Below are 13,328 nucleotides of genomic sequence, written 5' to 3'. Positions count from 1 at the left end.
AGTGTGCAATCATTTATGAGTCTAAGGGACACATCAAACAGAATGATGTTAGCATTGTATGGTACGCATAATTCATATGCACACTATGTAGACCAAAAAGGGAAACTGTACAAAAAGGATCAACCAGTGTTTGAACGGCCCACATACCAGCTCATAGAAGTGTGTCCAGTGATAGATTAGAAAGGATGGTTCATTTCAGAGGAAAGAATCTATTATAGCCAATCCTCTCTTGAGCTGAAGGATATTACTCAAGTGAACCCAGAAATCTGTTCAGAGCCAAACTCTCCTCCATCAAAGATCAAGCTTTGATGTTGTGACCAAACGAGCACATACTTTGACCAAAACAGTCGTAGATATAGACGAGAGTCTAGCATCTATGATGCCTTTGGGTCCTGAAACCACAGAAGCTCATATCATAGGAGACCCATGGGATAGACAATATCAGGGCAAAGATAATGCTATCTACAACTTGACTTGGGGAATAATTTGTCATGTTTCACGGAGATATATACGAAACTATGCAAAAAGTTCACAGATGCCAAACATCAACAGTGCTACCCAAAGTGTACCTTCACAGTCCCAAAAGGTGAGACTAAACCAGAGCCAAACAATTTTGAACTCTTACAATGAAGCAGGCTATAGTGATCACCCTAGGAAGGGGGGAGCTGCAAATCCATCAAGCTTAGCTTATGTACCATGAAATGCTACACCAGTTAGAAGCCCTAGAGCCTTTAACCAACAAACCCCTTCAAAGCAGAAACCATTGAAAGATCATATGGTTGTTGGAAGTTTCCAATTGACCCAGATTCCCTCAGACTCTACAGATAAATGCTTCTATGAAGATTATCACGAACAAAAGTTTCCGCTGACCTCCACAAGTCAAAGTCAAAAGCCGACAAGTACAATAGTGTTCAAGCAGTTACATGTGACCAAGATCACATATGCATATCAAGATGCATATGGTAACAAATATCAGCAAGATCATGATCTTGTACAAACCCCTATGGATGGCACAATTGAAGTCAAAGACTATCTGAAGATGAAGCAAAGCCTCAAGATGCCAGAACAGGTGATAGAAAATTCAAAGTCAATGAAAGCTAAAGTCCAAAAAGCTACACAAAGGTCACCACCAAAATCTCCTCCGAAGAAACAGATTTTGCCAAAAAGTACAGTGGATCTATTAAGATCAAAGGTTACTCAGATGCAAGCAGACAATGCTCAACAATTGCGAAAAGGTGCAATATTACAGTCAATGGAGTCAACATTGATTGAAGCAAATGGTCAAAGCAAAGAAAATGCAGATGAAGCTCAACCAAAGGACACTGCCATAGCAAAAGTAGTCAATTCAGACACAAATCGTGAGACGATCAAGTGCAACATTGTTGGTGAGAACGAAGCAAAGCTATCAAGAGAAGTAAAGCTAGATTTTCAACTAGATAAGAACCTGATGTCTTTTTGCACTTGGAAAAGATGTGGCCAACAACAGCTGGAAGATGCTCCTGAATTTGTGAGCATATCTAGAGACAAACAAGCAGAATGTTGGGGAATCATCTCCACCACCATTGAAGTAAGTTTACAAAACATTACTGCCCAATTCCATGTGATCACAGCAAAAGATATGCCAGACAACATCATAATGGGATTGCCAATGGCCCAGAAGATGTTAGAGATACAGAATGCAAACATGACGGAGTCTTCAGAGACAACCAAGAATGAAGACCAACCAACAATCGTCACCCACGGACGATAGCACAAAGTCCTCAAGCACAATTAAAATGGAGACTGATGTTAAAGCAGATATTATTGAAGATGATTCATCTCCATCAATCAGAACTTCAAAAGAGCTTAAAGCAAATCAGGCAATATCAAGTGCAGATCAAACAAAACAAAGAGCAACCATGAAAGCAATTGAGCCAAAAATACCACCAAAGCCAAAAGTTAAGAAGAACAAGGGTGCAAAAAATCAGGAAGCAATAGGAAGTCCAAAGAATAATCACCCATTACCTACTAAATCACCTGATGAAAGTCAGATTGCAACAAAAAGTCTCAAGCTACCCTCCATAGAGACATAGTTAGATCAAGATGAGACCGTGGCAAAAGCAGGACAAAGATCTTCAATAGAACCAACAACAAGAATAGCTATAGTTATCAGCAGTACAAAAGGAGCGAGTGTCAAATGCAACGCTCTATTGGATAAAGAAGCAAAGTGCAATATGATTGCAGATAACATCCACAGCATTCTAGAAAATACTCAGGGCAAGCCAAATAATAAAGAAATCATGGGTAAGGCTACAGGTCAAGAAGAAATGGTTGTTGCTCTTAGCATCCAACATCATGAAGAGCATGTTAAGTTTCAAGTGAAGCCTTCAAAAGACATGCATGCATATGTCATCCTTGGACTTCAGTGGTTAGATCAACACAAGGCCTACAAAGAAGATAAAATGATAATACTCTCTTCTCCAAGAGGTAGCCAGCAACATTTATAGATACCATTAATGCTGGAACCAAAGTTGCAAAAGTCACAGGAATCGAAGACAAATCTTGCAAACAAAGGTAAAGCTAAAGTGGAACCTCTACCGATTAGCAAAGAATGTGACAGCATATGCCTCTACATCAAAGAACCCTCATGGATCAGGCTCTTCAAGCAAGGCAGGCTTTCAAAACTTCAAGTCAATTTCTAACCCAATTGAAACCTCTAAGGAGCCACCCAACAAATCAAAGATATTTCAGCCAAAGTACTCAAGAAAGCAAAGAAAAATCAAGCAAGTGTTTGTTCCGAGCAGTTTAGTCAAAGTCAATGATCTGGTTTGGATCAAGGACGAGAAATCAACACAAAAACACAAACACATGGGATGGATAGCATCACAATGAACCTTAAAAGAACAGGAGTACTATGGAGGTAACAGACAGATATGGGTACCAAAACCACAGGTTAGGGCATATGAAGTAACATCACGACCCTCCCAGGAAAGAAGGCCCACAAGGTATCAGCCTCAACTATATCCTAGGATACCTAAGAAGAAGATATACAACATAACAATATCAAAAAATGCTAAAGTCAACCACAACTCTCAAGAGGATACAGAACAAAGGCGGATCTCAAAGAATGTTCCTCTTGGACAAGGATTCTACACAGGATATAAAAAGGTTTGGCTACCAGTCAACCACAAGACAATTGCAACTACACCAAACCTGCATGAAGATATCAAGAATTCTACGCAGGATATAAAAAGGTTGGGCTACTAGTCAACCACAAGACAATTGCAACTACACCAAACTGCATGAAGATATCAAGAAATCAACAAGACCTAGAACGAAGCAAAGTCAACAATGGAGATACAAAGGTCATCAAGACATTTGGGTTCCTAAGTCTTCCAATGCTCCTAGTCAAAAGCCAAATGCCAACAGTGAACAGAGGCCTACAACAACATCAAAGACTCCTATCAACAGGCCTAATTGGAGAATCAAACAGATGATGGAGTCTTCACAGTCAAAGAAGGACAACCCAACCAACAAGAATGCAAATTCAAAGATGATAAAACAGGTATGGCAAAAGAAACTTTCAATGCCAACTTGGTCCTTCACTAATCCTCTTTTTGAGGATTCGAGCTTACTTTTACCTGAAGAAATGTTTGTAGTAAGCACAAGAATGTAAAAAGTCAAGTCGCCAGGGTGCAAAAAACACTCTTTGGCATAGTCAGAGTTCGGCTGTTGAGCCATAAAATGAGCAAAGTATTAGTCCCAAAGCTTCAAGTCATATTAAACTATGTGCTAAGAGTCGTAGTTATTAGGCTTACTCTCAAGCTGGAAGAGTTGAGCATACCTAAGTCATGTCGCTCATGCTGGATGAGATGAGCATAAGAGTCGAAGTCTGTTAACTTATAATTGGTGGAGTGTCATAGAGTCCAACACTCATGCACTGTGCACAGTAAGATGAGAGCACATATCCTCGTCAACGAGAACCATTCTTAAAGGGGTGCCAGCTTGCAAAGCCATGTCATATGCTTTATAGCTACACCATCTTTCTGAAGAACCCCTCAAAATCCTTCTTGCACAGCATATTGTTTTTTATGCATTTTTGTGTATGCATAGATAGGATGTCCCATCATTGGATATATGCATTAGACATTCTTTTTTGCTTCCACCCATGCACCTTGAGTGGACTACAATAGGCAAACCAATGTTCCATCATGCTACCCTTTCATATTTGCTGCCTTTTTAATTCCATATATGTCAGCAAATAATCCCTTGAGTACTTTATTAATATTTATAAGTACTCCAAGAATGCGTGTATCCCAAAGGCACTTTTTTTCCACTGGGTTTTTTTCCTTTGGCATCCAGGTATTAGACCATAATTTAGAACCTCGTCATTCTACTTTTCTTGCACATACTTTTCCTGAATAAACAGAAGCCTCATCATTATGCTATTACAACGGACAAATGAGACATCTGTTGGGGTTAAGGCCTATGTGCCTTGACCGGTCGCCCAGGTCATGGGCGCCCGCCCACTGTTACCCTATACTTATAGTGAGTATACTGTATAGGGGGAGCTGCCACTTCATAGTCTCCCCATCCACATCGTGTGTGTGTCTCCTTCTCTCTCTCACTCTCTGTCTGTGGTGTGCTCCCCGATCCCCTTCAATTGGTATCAAAGCGTAGGTGCGGAGGGAGCGCATGTGTGCACAGTCACGACGACAGCGGAGAGCCAGTTTCATTTCCGAAATCGCGTCCGCGCGCGCGTACTTTCAAGAGTGCAAACAGGGTTTCGACTTCAGCATCGGCAAATTCAGCTTTCCGAGAGCGTTTCCACCAGGCGTTTTGGCGTTTTACCCCCCTTTCGAAGCCATTCGAGCCATCAGAAACCTCATTCGAGCTACGGTTGAGGAGCTGCATTTTCAGCCCTCTTTTGGCAGTTTATGCTGCGTTTTTGGGCCGAAACGGAGGTTTTTGGCATAGCTTTTACACCCGGACTCGGATACATGTGATCCAGGAGTCTACCTTGGGGTTTTGGCACGCTCCGGACGCACTCGGCATATCAGAATTTTAAAATTCTGAACGCTGAATTTTTTGCAGCAGCAGTTGTTTATTGTGTGTCGGGGATTCCACACACGGTGAGAGTGATATTTGCTGCAAGTTTCCTCACAGGTGGGAGGATACGATGTATGCCTTATGTGGTTTGATGCTCAGGGAAACTAATGTGATTGCATTTTGAGCTCGGCAATGTATGCCTCGAGCATGTTTTTTGGCAGTCACAGGTAGAGCAGATATTTGTGTACTAGATTTGCACGTGTTTGCAATGATGTATGCAAAGTGTGGAGATTGGTGCATGCATTTGGAGTGCGGTTTGATGCGCTTTGGTTGCTCATGGTTTTGAGCGTGCAGTTAATTTGGTTACTGGTTTTGTGGCCGTTTTACTAATGAAACGCTGGCGAAATTTCCCAGGAGTTTTATGCGTATCATTTATGCGATCTAGGTAGAGATTGCGGGTTTCACTCAGCATTTGCGTGCGGTGTTCTCTGCAGGTGGGAGATTTGTGCGTGTGTATGCATCGATACCGCACATTGTGGGCTTGGTGATTAGCTCACGGGTTTGACAGGCGTACAGTTATCTTGACACACTCACAAGAGTGAATGTTGCGATGTATGCTTGTGTGGCTACGAGCTAGGTAGCCGGATTCGAGCACTAATGGCTTGAGGTTTTTCAGCAGGTTTCAGCTACAGGTTTACAAGTTTACAGGTAGGTTTGAGGTCTTATTTGGGCGCTGAATTTTCAGCCATTGTTTCCTCTTTGCAGGTGTCCATGTATGACTCAGTTGTAGGCTGATCTGGGACACGTTTGTGACTTGTTTATGCATCTGTTTAAGAGCTGAATTTTGGGGCTGTTTTGGGGCTGATTTGCAGCCATATCTTACAGCCATATTTGCAGACTTTTGTTGATGCGATTCGAGCCAGTTTAGGGATGATTTGGTTGACATTGCGGGAGCTCTATTTTGGAGTGTGTCTCACAGGTTTTACATTGTGTTTCTGGCCATATTGGTAGACAGTTTCCAGGTGTTGTTGGTGAGGTGGTTTTGCTATCTAGCTTGCCACTTGTGCTCATGGCAGAGACAGGTGATCGCTCAGATTATGATCTCTCCGAAATGTGCATGTTTGATGGGTCAAACTTCGCAGCATGGAGAGAGTGTATGCTTGATGCATTGACACAGCGAGGGTTGCATCAACCATTGAGTGGTGATGCAGGTAGACCTTCAAACATGTCTGACGATCAGTGGCAGGAGCTAGAGGAGATGGCACTATCTACACTCTCTTTGCACCTTGCAGAATCTGTATATGCTCTTGGTATGTATGAGACTACTTCGAGAGCACTTTGGCGCAGATTACATGAAATGTATGATAGATCTGAGTCATCATGGACTCATGTGAGACATGTACATTCACGAGCACGCCGACAGGTGACATGTTGGTATTGTGGTCATTCTGGACACGTTAGACGGCGCTGTTTTCGTCGTATGCGACATCGTAGGAGACATGGCAGTCTCAGAGATGTATGTAGTGATGCCATGGACTCAGTTGCTTTGACAGTTGAGGCAGATGTAGTGTCGAAGTATACTAGTGACGGGGATGTCACTTTTACCTCGAGCTATGCACTAGATGCTATTCATGTGGATAGTGCACTCCCTTCGCAGTGGTTGCTAGACGTAGATGCTATGTTTCATGTCACGTCGCATCGTGAATGGTTTTGTAGCTATTCTAGCGGGATGCTTGGCAGTGTACGTTTGACCGATGGATCGGTGCATGCGATAGCAGGTGCAGGAGATGTGAGACTGTCATTACCGAGTGGTGCATCTTACTTGTCACGACATGTGCGCTATGTACCAGATTTGACAGTGAGTTTGATCTCGATTGGTCAGCTTAGAGATTGTGGATGTCAGATTTCGCTACGAGAGCAAGATTTTGTGATGCATTTGGGTTCGCTAGTGATTGCGAGAGGTGCCAGGAGTGGTACAGGTTACCCATTGCATGTGGATCATGGGAGAGACAGTGTTGTCTCTGTGATCATGCAGCCAGGTAGAGAGCGAGAGAGCAGGCGAGTCTCTTTTGCTCATGGGTTGCTGGGTACTTTGCATGGAGTGCACAGTAGTGAGCTCGTTGTGCACACAGTTGGGGCACGACTTGAGCAGTCACATAAAGGGCACCCCATTTAGCATACACATTGACTAGGTGGCCTAAGCACTTTGTAAGGGCACCACATTTTGCATACATGCTGACCAAGCAATGACAAGCACCACATCTTTCCCTAGTAGGCCACAGCCATGTTGGCATTTTCCCACAATCAATGCATTTCGAGAGAAGACATTCCGAACACGAAGCTCTTCAAGCACTTTTTGTGCTTCTGTATGGCACCACATTAGGCATACACACCGGCAAATCCTCGTCAAGGCTCTCATTAGCCCTAAACTGACAATATCATCACGAATTTTACTGCCCATATCAACATCTCGAATAATGCCAAAATTACCCAGCTCAGCAGTGCTGGCAACTGTCACCGGCCTCAAGCCGTATTATGTGATTAAGCCGAACTCTGCCTGACAAGCTGTAAATCCCTGCAGACCTCTCAAGCTACATAGAACCCATACAAACCCTGCTGAGGAGGACAAAATTCATAGATGGCACACCGGCCGAGTGGAACGGACTGGTACAGAATCGGCCCCTGGTGAATCTTTAATGGCCAATATCTTGGCAACCGTAAATCCGATCACTGATCTGAAAAGACCGACGCACTTCACAAAGTGAGCACTTCAGGCCCGTGCATCCACTTCATCTTTGTCACCTCAGTTGCAGTTGCACAATCTGGTACGGATCTGCTATAGTTTCATTTGTGTTTCTCTTAAAGCTGGTTTTCGCCATTTTTCCATGTTTCTTTTGTAGCAATGGTTACCCCACCTCCACTGTCAAGAATTGCCATGGTGGTGACACCTTGAAATTCCACAGAAAGAGTCATGTTTTCATCTTCTCCTTCACAATATTCTTTGACTTTGTTTAATGGTACATGCATGGTGGTTAGGTGAGGCTTTTCAAGTTCTCTTATTCCCTCTTGAATTTGTGATGAAGCCAAGACAGCTTCCTACCATCATCCACATATTTTGGTCGTATTCGTAGGAGCTCGTCAATTGACATTATTGTACATGTCACAAGTGTTGACAAAATGTCTATCAGCCCCTTAGAGTCAATGACTTTCTTGGCAGAGTGTCTCTAAGAAGGGACTACAACAACATCTGACTTTGCCTCATGCTTTCCCATATAGGACGGTAGTGTGTTTAGTGAATGGGGTTGGTTGTTCATAGATTGTACAAATCCTTGGTCTTCCCAATACAAATGCACTTCAAGAATCATTTGAGATCCAACCTCAAATTTCTCTATCGTTGGAAGAAACACCCCTCTTCCATCACTGGCCTGGTTTACGCGTTTGCTTAGCTCACTAGCTTTGTTGGCCTCCCTAACTTGTTTCCATAGTTCGTCAAGACCATCTATTTCTCTACAACCCTCAAGTATAGCTAGGTGGAATCCCTCAAAAGAGTTATATGTGGCATTCAACACTATCCTTGGTTATTTTATTGGGTCCTTGAGCTCTGATTTGTGCTCATGACTAGGATCTAGCTCTACTCGCTCCTTCTTTGGTGGGATTATTGGTGCTGGTGGAACAAGGATCACATCCTCAGGTGAATCATTTTTTGGCACATTTCAAGCCTTTTCTTCTCTAGCTCCACATATGGATATGACATCCACCTTTGTTCCTCAAATTAATTGTTCTTGAGCCATGCTTTGTAGGCTTTAAGGAGGGCGTCTAATGGTTCTTTGACCGTTTCTACCAATATTGATCCTTTTGAACTAGCGCTCTTGGGTTGTCAACTATGCCTGACTAAGCCTTCCAAGTCTTTACTAATGTAGTCCAACTATATCTAAAATCCAATATGCGTTCTCAAATATACTAAAACCAAGTATAAAACACACAAAAATGCATTGCAAACTCCACTTTTACAAACATTTCTTTCTGACATACACCACCAACAAAGATCACAAATATATTCAATATCTCAATGTCTCATTTCCCAAAATATTTCTTTATCACAACAACCATAGACACCAAATTGCACTTTCAAACTGACATATGAACTAGACAATCAATAAAAACTATAATTTTACTTTGCACAATCAAAATTCACTCTCACTTGCCCAATACACTTGCTCTTGACAAAATAAATTGATGAAATTTGTAATTTATTTATTCAAATGCTCTAGTCTTGGCAAATTTTTCAATTTCCTTAGTCCCAATGCTTCTATTATGCAATAATCTTTAATTTTAAATCTCATCATAAACACACATGCAAGTTCAATTTACATTTCAAATTTCATGCTTAATATTCAAATTTCATTGTTTATTGTATTATTTTATGTTTGTATTTATTTTATATTTCAAAATATAGACCAACCTCTCATTTCCTTGGATCTTTTCCACACGATTTGCTTTTGACGGTCGTCCCGACCTCACTGCTCCATAGTTTGGCTTCATTGCGCTTTTGTTCATGCTAGCTTTTGTTCAATTATCCACTCTACTACTCACTTATGTATACTTAAACTCTGACACTTCTCTATCTAGTCTCTCTTATTGCTATCGATTTTTAACTAGGCTTTCTCTCTCTAGAGCCTAATTTCTCTCTCTTATTCCCGATTACACGGATTCATACATATTATCTTTCTCTCTGTGCTCATTTACGACACACACGGTCTATGCTTCTCCTTCTCTTCAATCTCTAGCTCTTCTTCTCTTACTAACCTTACATCTCCCCTCGTCTCAAACACTATCATTCTCTCTCTACTTTATTTATAGGGCAATGCTAATTTCCTCTATCAATTGTGCTACAAAATGGTGAGATTCTCTCTCTCTTCTCTACCCACATCCGCACACATTCAAGCCTAACATACAACACACAATCTCGACAATCTCTTGCTCGCTCTCTCTTTCTTTCTGTGTTTAACATCGCAGGCAGACTCTTCCACTCTCTAGTTCACACACACACACACACACACACGCAATATTAGCATACACACACAAAAAACTATGCAATCGAACTCTTCTCTCTCTCTCTCTCTCTCTGTGCAAATAGGGTCACGCTCTCTCTTTCTCTCTCTTACTAACTCCCTACAAAGATGAAATATCTCTCCCTCCCTCTAGCGCTACACACAGGGTAGTGCCCTACCCGGCTCTCATAAGGAGGGAAACCCTCATATGTCCTATGGCGACCCCTTCTAATTCGGGCTCTTTTGCTCGTTACCTAAGTCTCTCTCTCTCTCTCTCTCTCTCTCTCTCTCTCTCTCTCTCCTACTCATAGATAGCGCACCTCTTCCTCTCTCCTCATGGCCGAGTATGTTATCACCAAAGGCATATTGCAAAGCTTCTGCGAACACAACATGCTCATCACCTTGCAGCTCCAAGACCCCACTTGCTCTCTCTACACTCGGCCTCTTAATCCCGGCCCCCCTCGGGCTCACCTGGCAGTGTTCTCTTCTGGCAACCTCTCTCCCCCTTATTTTTGCGCTACATCAGAACGGCTCTCTCACCACCTTTCTCTCAAGCGACATCCATTCTGGTCGGCTCCTCTCCTTTTGCATACAAGGTGTTATGCCCTCCTCATGGGAGCATGCACACCCTGCAGCCCCCTCGTTTCACTCCCTTTCTCCTACTCACGCTCATGCTTCCTCTTCTCCCGCTCTAGTGACTCCCTTCTCGTGGCTCCTGCCCTCGCGCTCACTCTCTCAGCATGGGAGGTTGCACACATACCCCCTTAGCCCTCTTCCTGGGCTCGCGCTCCCACAGCGCCCTCTCTCCCTCCTGGTTTCCCACGATGGCCTCGCGACCTTCTCCTCCTGGTCACTCTCTCGGCACCGTATCATTTCTGATCACGAAACGACCATGCATAATTTATTTATTTTAAAAAAACTTTCTTTAATATACTCCCCATAAACCCCATTCCCAGACACACGGCAAATATATGAAATTTTAATGTCGTAGTGACACTCCCTTGAGACCAAAAAGATATAGTTTGACAAGTCTTGAACTTATGACTTCTTGTTTAGTTGACCATTAGTTATGGTCCTCTCAACCTATTGAACGCCTTTGGACCTTGACTCTCTCAAATCAGAGAAGATTCTTACCAATAAACCTTGTAGGTATTGAGCCCCCCTTATTATCATCGTCAGGCAAACCATTATGATCCATTTTGTTTGAGCATTAGCGATATGCTCGCATGGAAGATTTCACTATTTATCAAGCATGAGCTATGTTCTAAACTAGAATCATTATACCAACTAACACCAATCCATAAAACCAACTCTGGCCACAACCCACTAACCATACATATTTTTATTGACTCACTCATAAAATCTAGCTTAATATTGTATACTAACATAATAATTTTAAAGATCCCACATACTTAAATCATAGGACTTAGTAGTCATTTCTATGTTATAGACATAAAAATTATGGTGGGCAGACATACCCATGCAATGATTTATATGAAAATGCTTCTAATATGCCCATGCATATTCCCATATCAACCCGAGTTTGGTACAAAATGTCAAAATATTGAGAGGTCTACAATGCCTAGCTCTAGTACTTCCTCAGGGATCCTCTTTTCCTCATTTGTTTCTTCTTCTAGTTTTACAAGATTTCCATTGTTTGTTTCAGCTCGTCAGCTAAGGAATTTTTTTCACGTTCCTTCCTAGCCCCCATCCTAGCTTTCCTAGATTCCAAAGTGTTCACTGACTTTTTGCATCCAATGCTCGGTGCATCGGGTTTTGGTTCTTTGATGATGGTTTTGTTTATCACTTTCTGGACTTGGGCTCTTGTGATCACCTGGATTGGTATCACAGTTTTGTTTTGTGGTCCACTACTAGATGGTATTGCCTCTAGTATAATCAACATTACTTTTTCTCCTTTGTTAGGGTTCTTCGGGAAATCAAGGATCAAATGAGTGATTCCACACTCTGGGCAATACGCATTCACCCTTACAATTTCATCATGAGGACATCTCTCATTAGGTGGTCTCCACCACACTTATAGCATGGTCCCTGGGATTGTTGAGGTGCTCCTTGAGCAGTCCTTTGCTAATAAGCAGGTCTTAATCCCGCTAGTCCTCCATTTTCTATGAATAACAATGTGTGTTCATTTAAGTTGTATCTTCCTTCTCCTGCAGCATGTGAAACAGTTGATGGTACAATCGATCCAATCATGCTCCATGGTTTCGGTGCTTCATGTGGATAGTATCCCGTTTTGGTCATATATCCACTAGGCTCTTTGTAATGTACGGGAATTGGTACTAGGGCTTGTTCCTTGGGTTCTTTTACTGTTGATGCATATCTGACTCTCATCTGACTCCTACAGGTCTCTATCTAGGTAGTGGGGGTTGTTGTCCTAAAATAGGTTGTGGTCTTTCAACTCCTATTGGCCCTAGAAGAATTCCCGTTGTATATCTTGGCACAAGTGGAGCTTGAGCTTGTGCTACTTGGGCATGCGGGGCATATTGGCATTCCTTTATGTATCCCTTGTTGTAATAGCACTCCTCGGTCACGTGATTTGTCCACTTCTTCTCTATTGCGCACCACTTAGGTTGCTTAACTTGTGGCTTAGCAAATGGATTGATCCTCTTGAGCACCTCTTCAATGAGCTGTTCTTGATTTATCGAGGACTTGGATTCTTGTACTAACTTGGCCGATTTTGATACACTATGTTGTGAAGAGGAATCATCGTCTAAATCCTTGTATTCTCCTTCCTTGTAGACATCACAATTATCCACCAAGTATAGAGCCTCTTTTGTCCACTCATTCAATGTAGGGGCTCTTTTTCATGTGAAGGTCTTTCTAGAGATTCATGTTCCTCAATCCTTGGTTAAAGATGAGCATTAGCCTTGAATGGGTTGGCAGTTCTTCTATTGGACAAAATTTCACATATCTTTTCATCCATAAGGCTACTTTTCGTATAGATTCGCCTTCTTTCTGCTTGAATTTGTGGATTAGCAAGGCGGTGTTGCGAGAGAATTACTTGATAAATTCATCAACCACCTCCTCAATTGACTCAAAATCCCTACGTTCTACAGAATCAAACCAGGTAGCGGCATCCTCTTCAAGGATTAGACCAAATCGTACGAATTGCATTGGAAAGTCTAGGACTTCCTCAGCTCTAGTGACATGCACAAATGCTGCCTCCCTAGGATCTCTATTCTTGGAATATTTCTTGTTAACCCATTTCTGGACTTGAGATGGCTTGATCCT

Source organism: Adiantum capillus-veneris, chromosome 16 (genome assembly GCF_014529385.1).
Source record: "Adiantum capillus-veneris isolate H3 chromosome 16, ASM1452938v2, whole genome shotgun sequence".
Lineage (NCBI taxonomy): Eukaryota > Viridiplantae > Streptophyta > Polypodiopsida > Polypodiales > Pteridaceae > Adiantum > Adiantum capillus-veneris.
Note: the sequence above shows the minus strand (reverse complement) of the source record.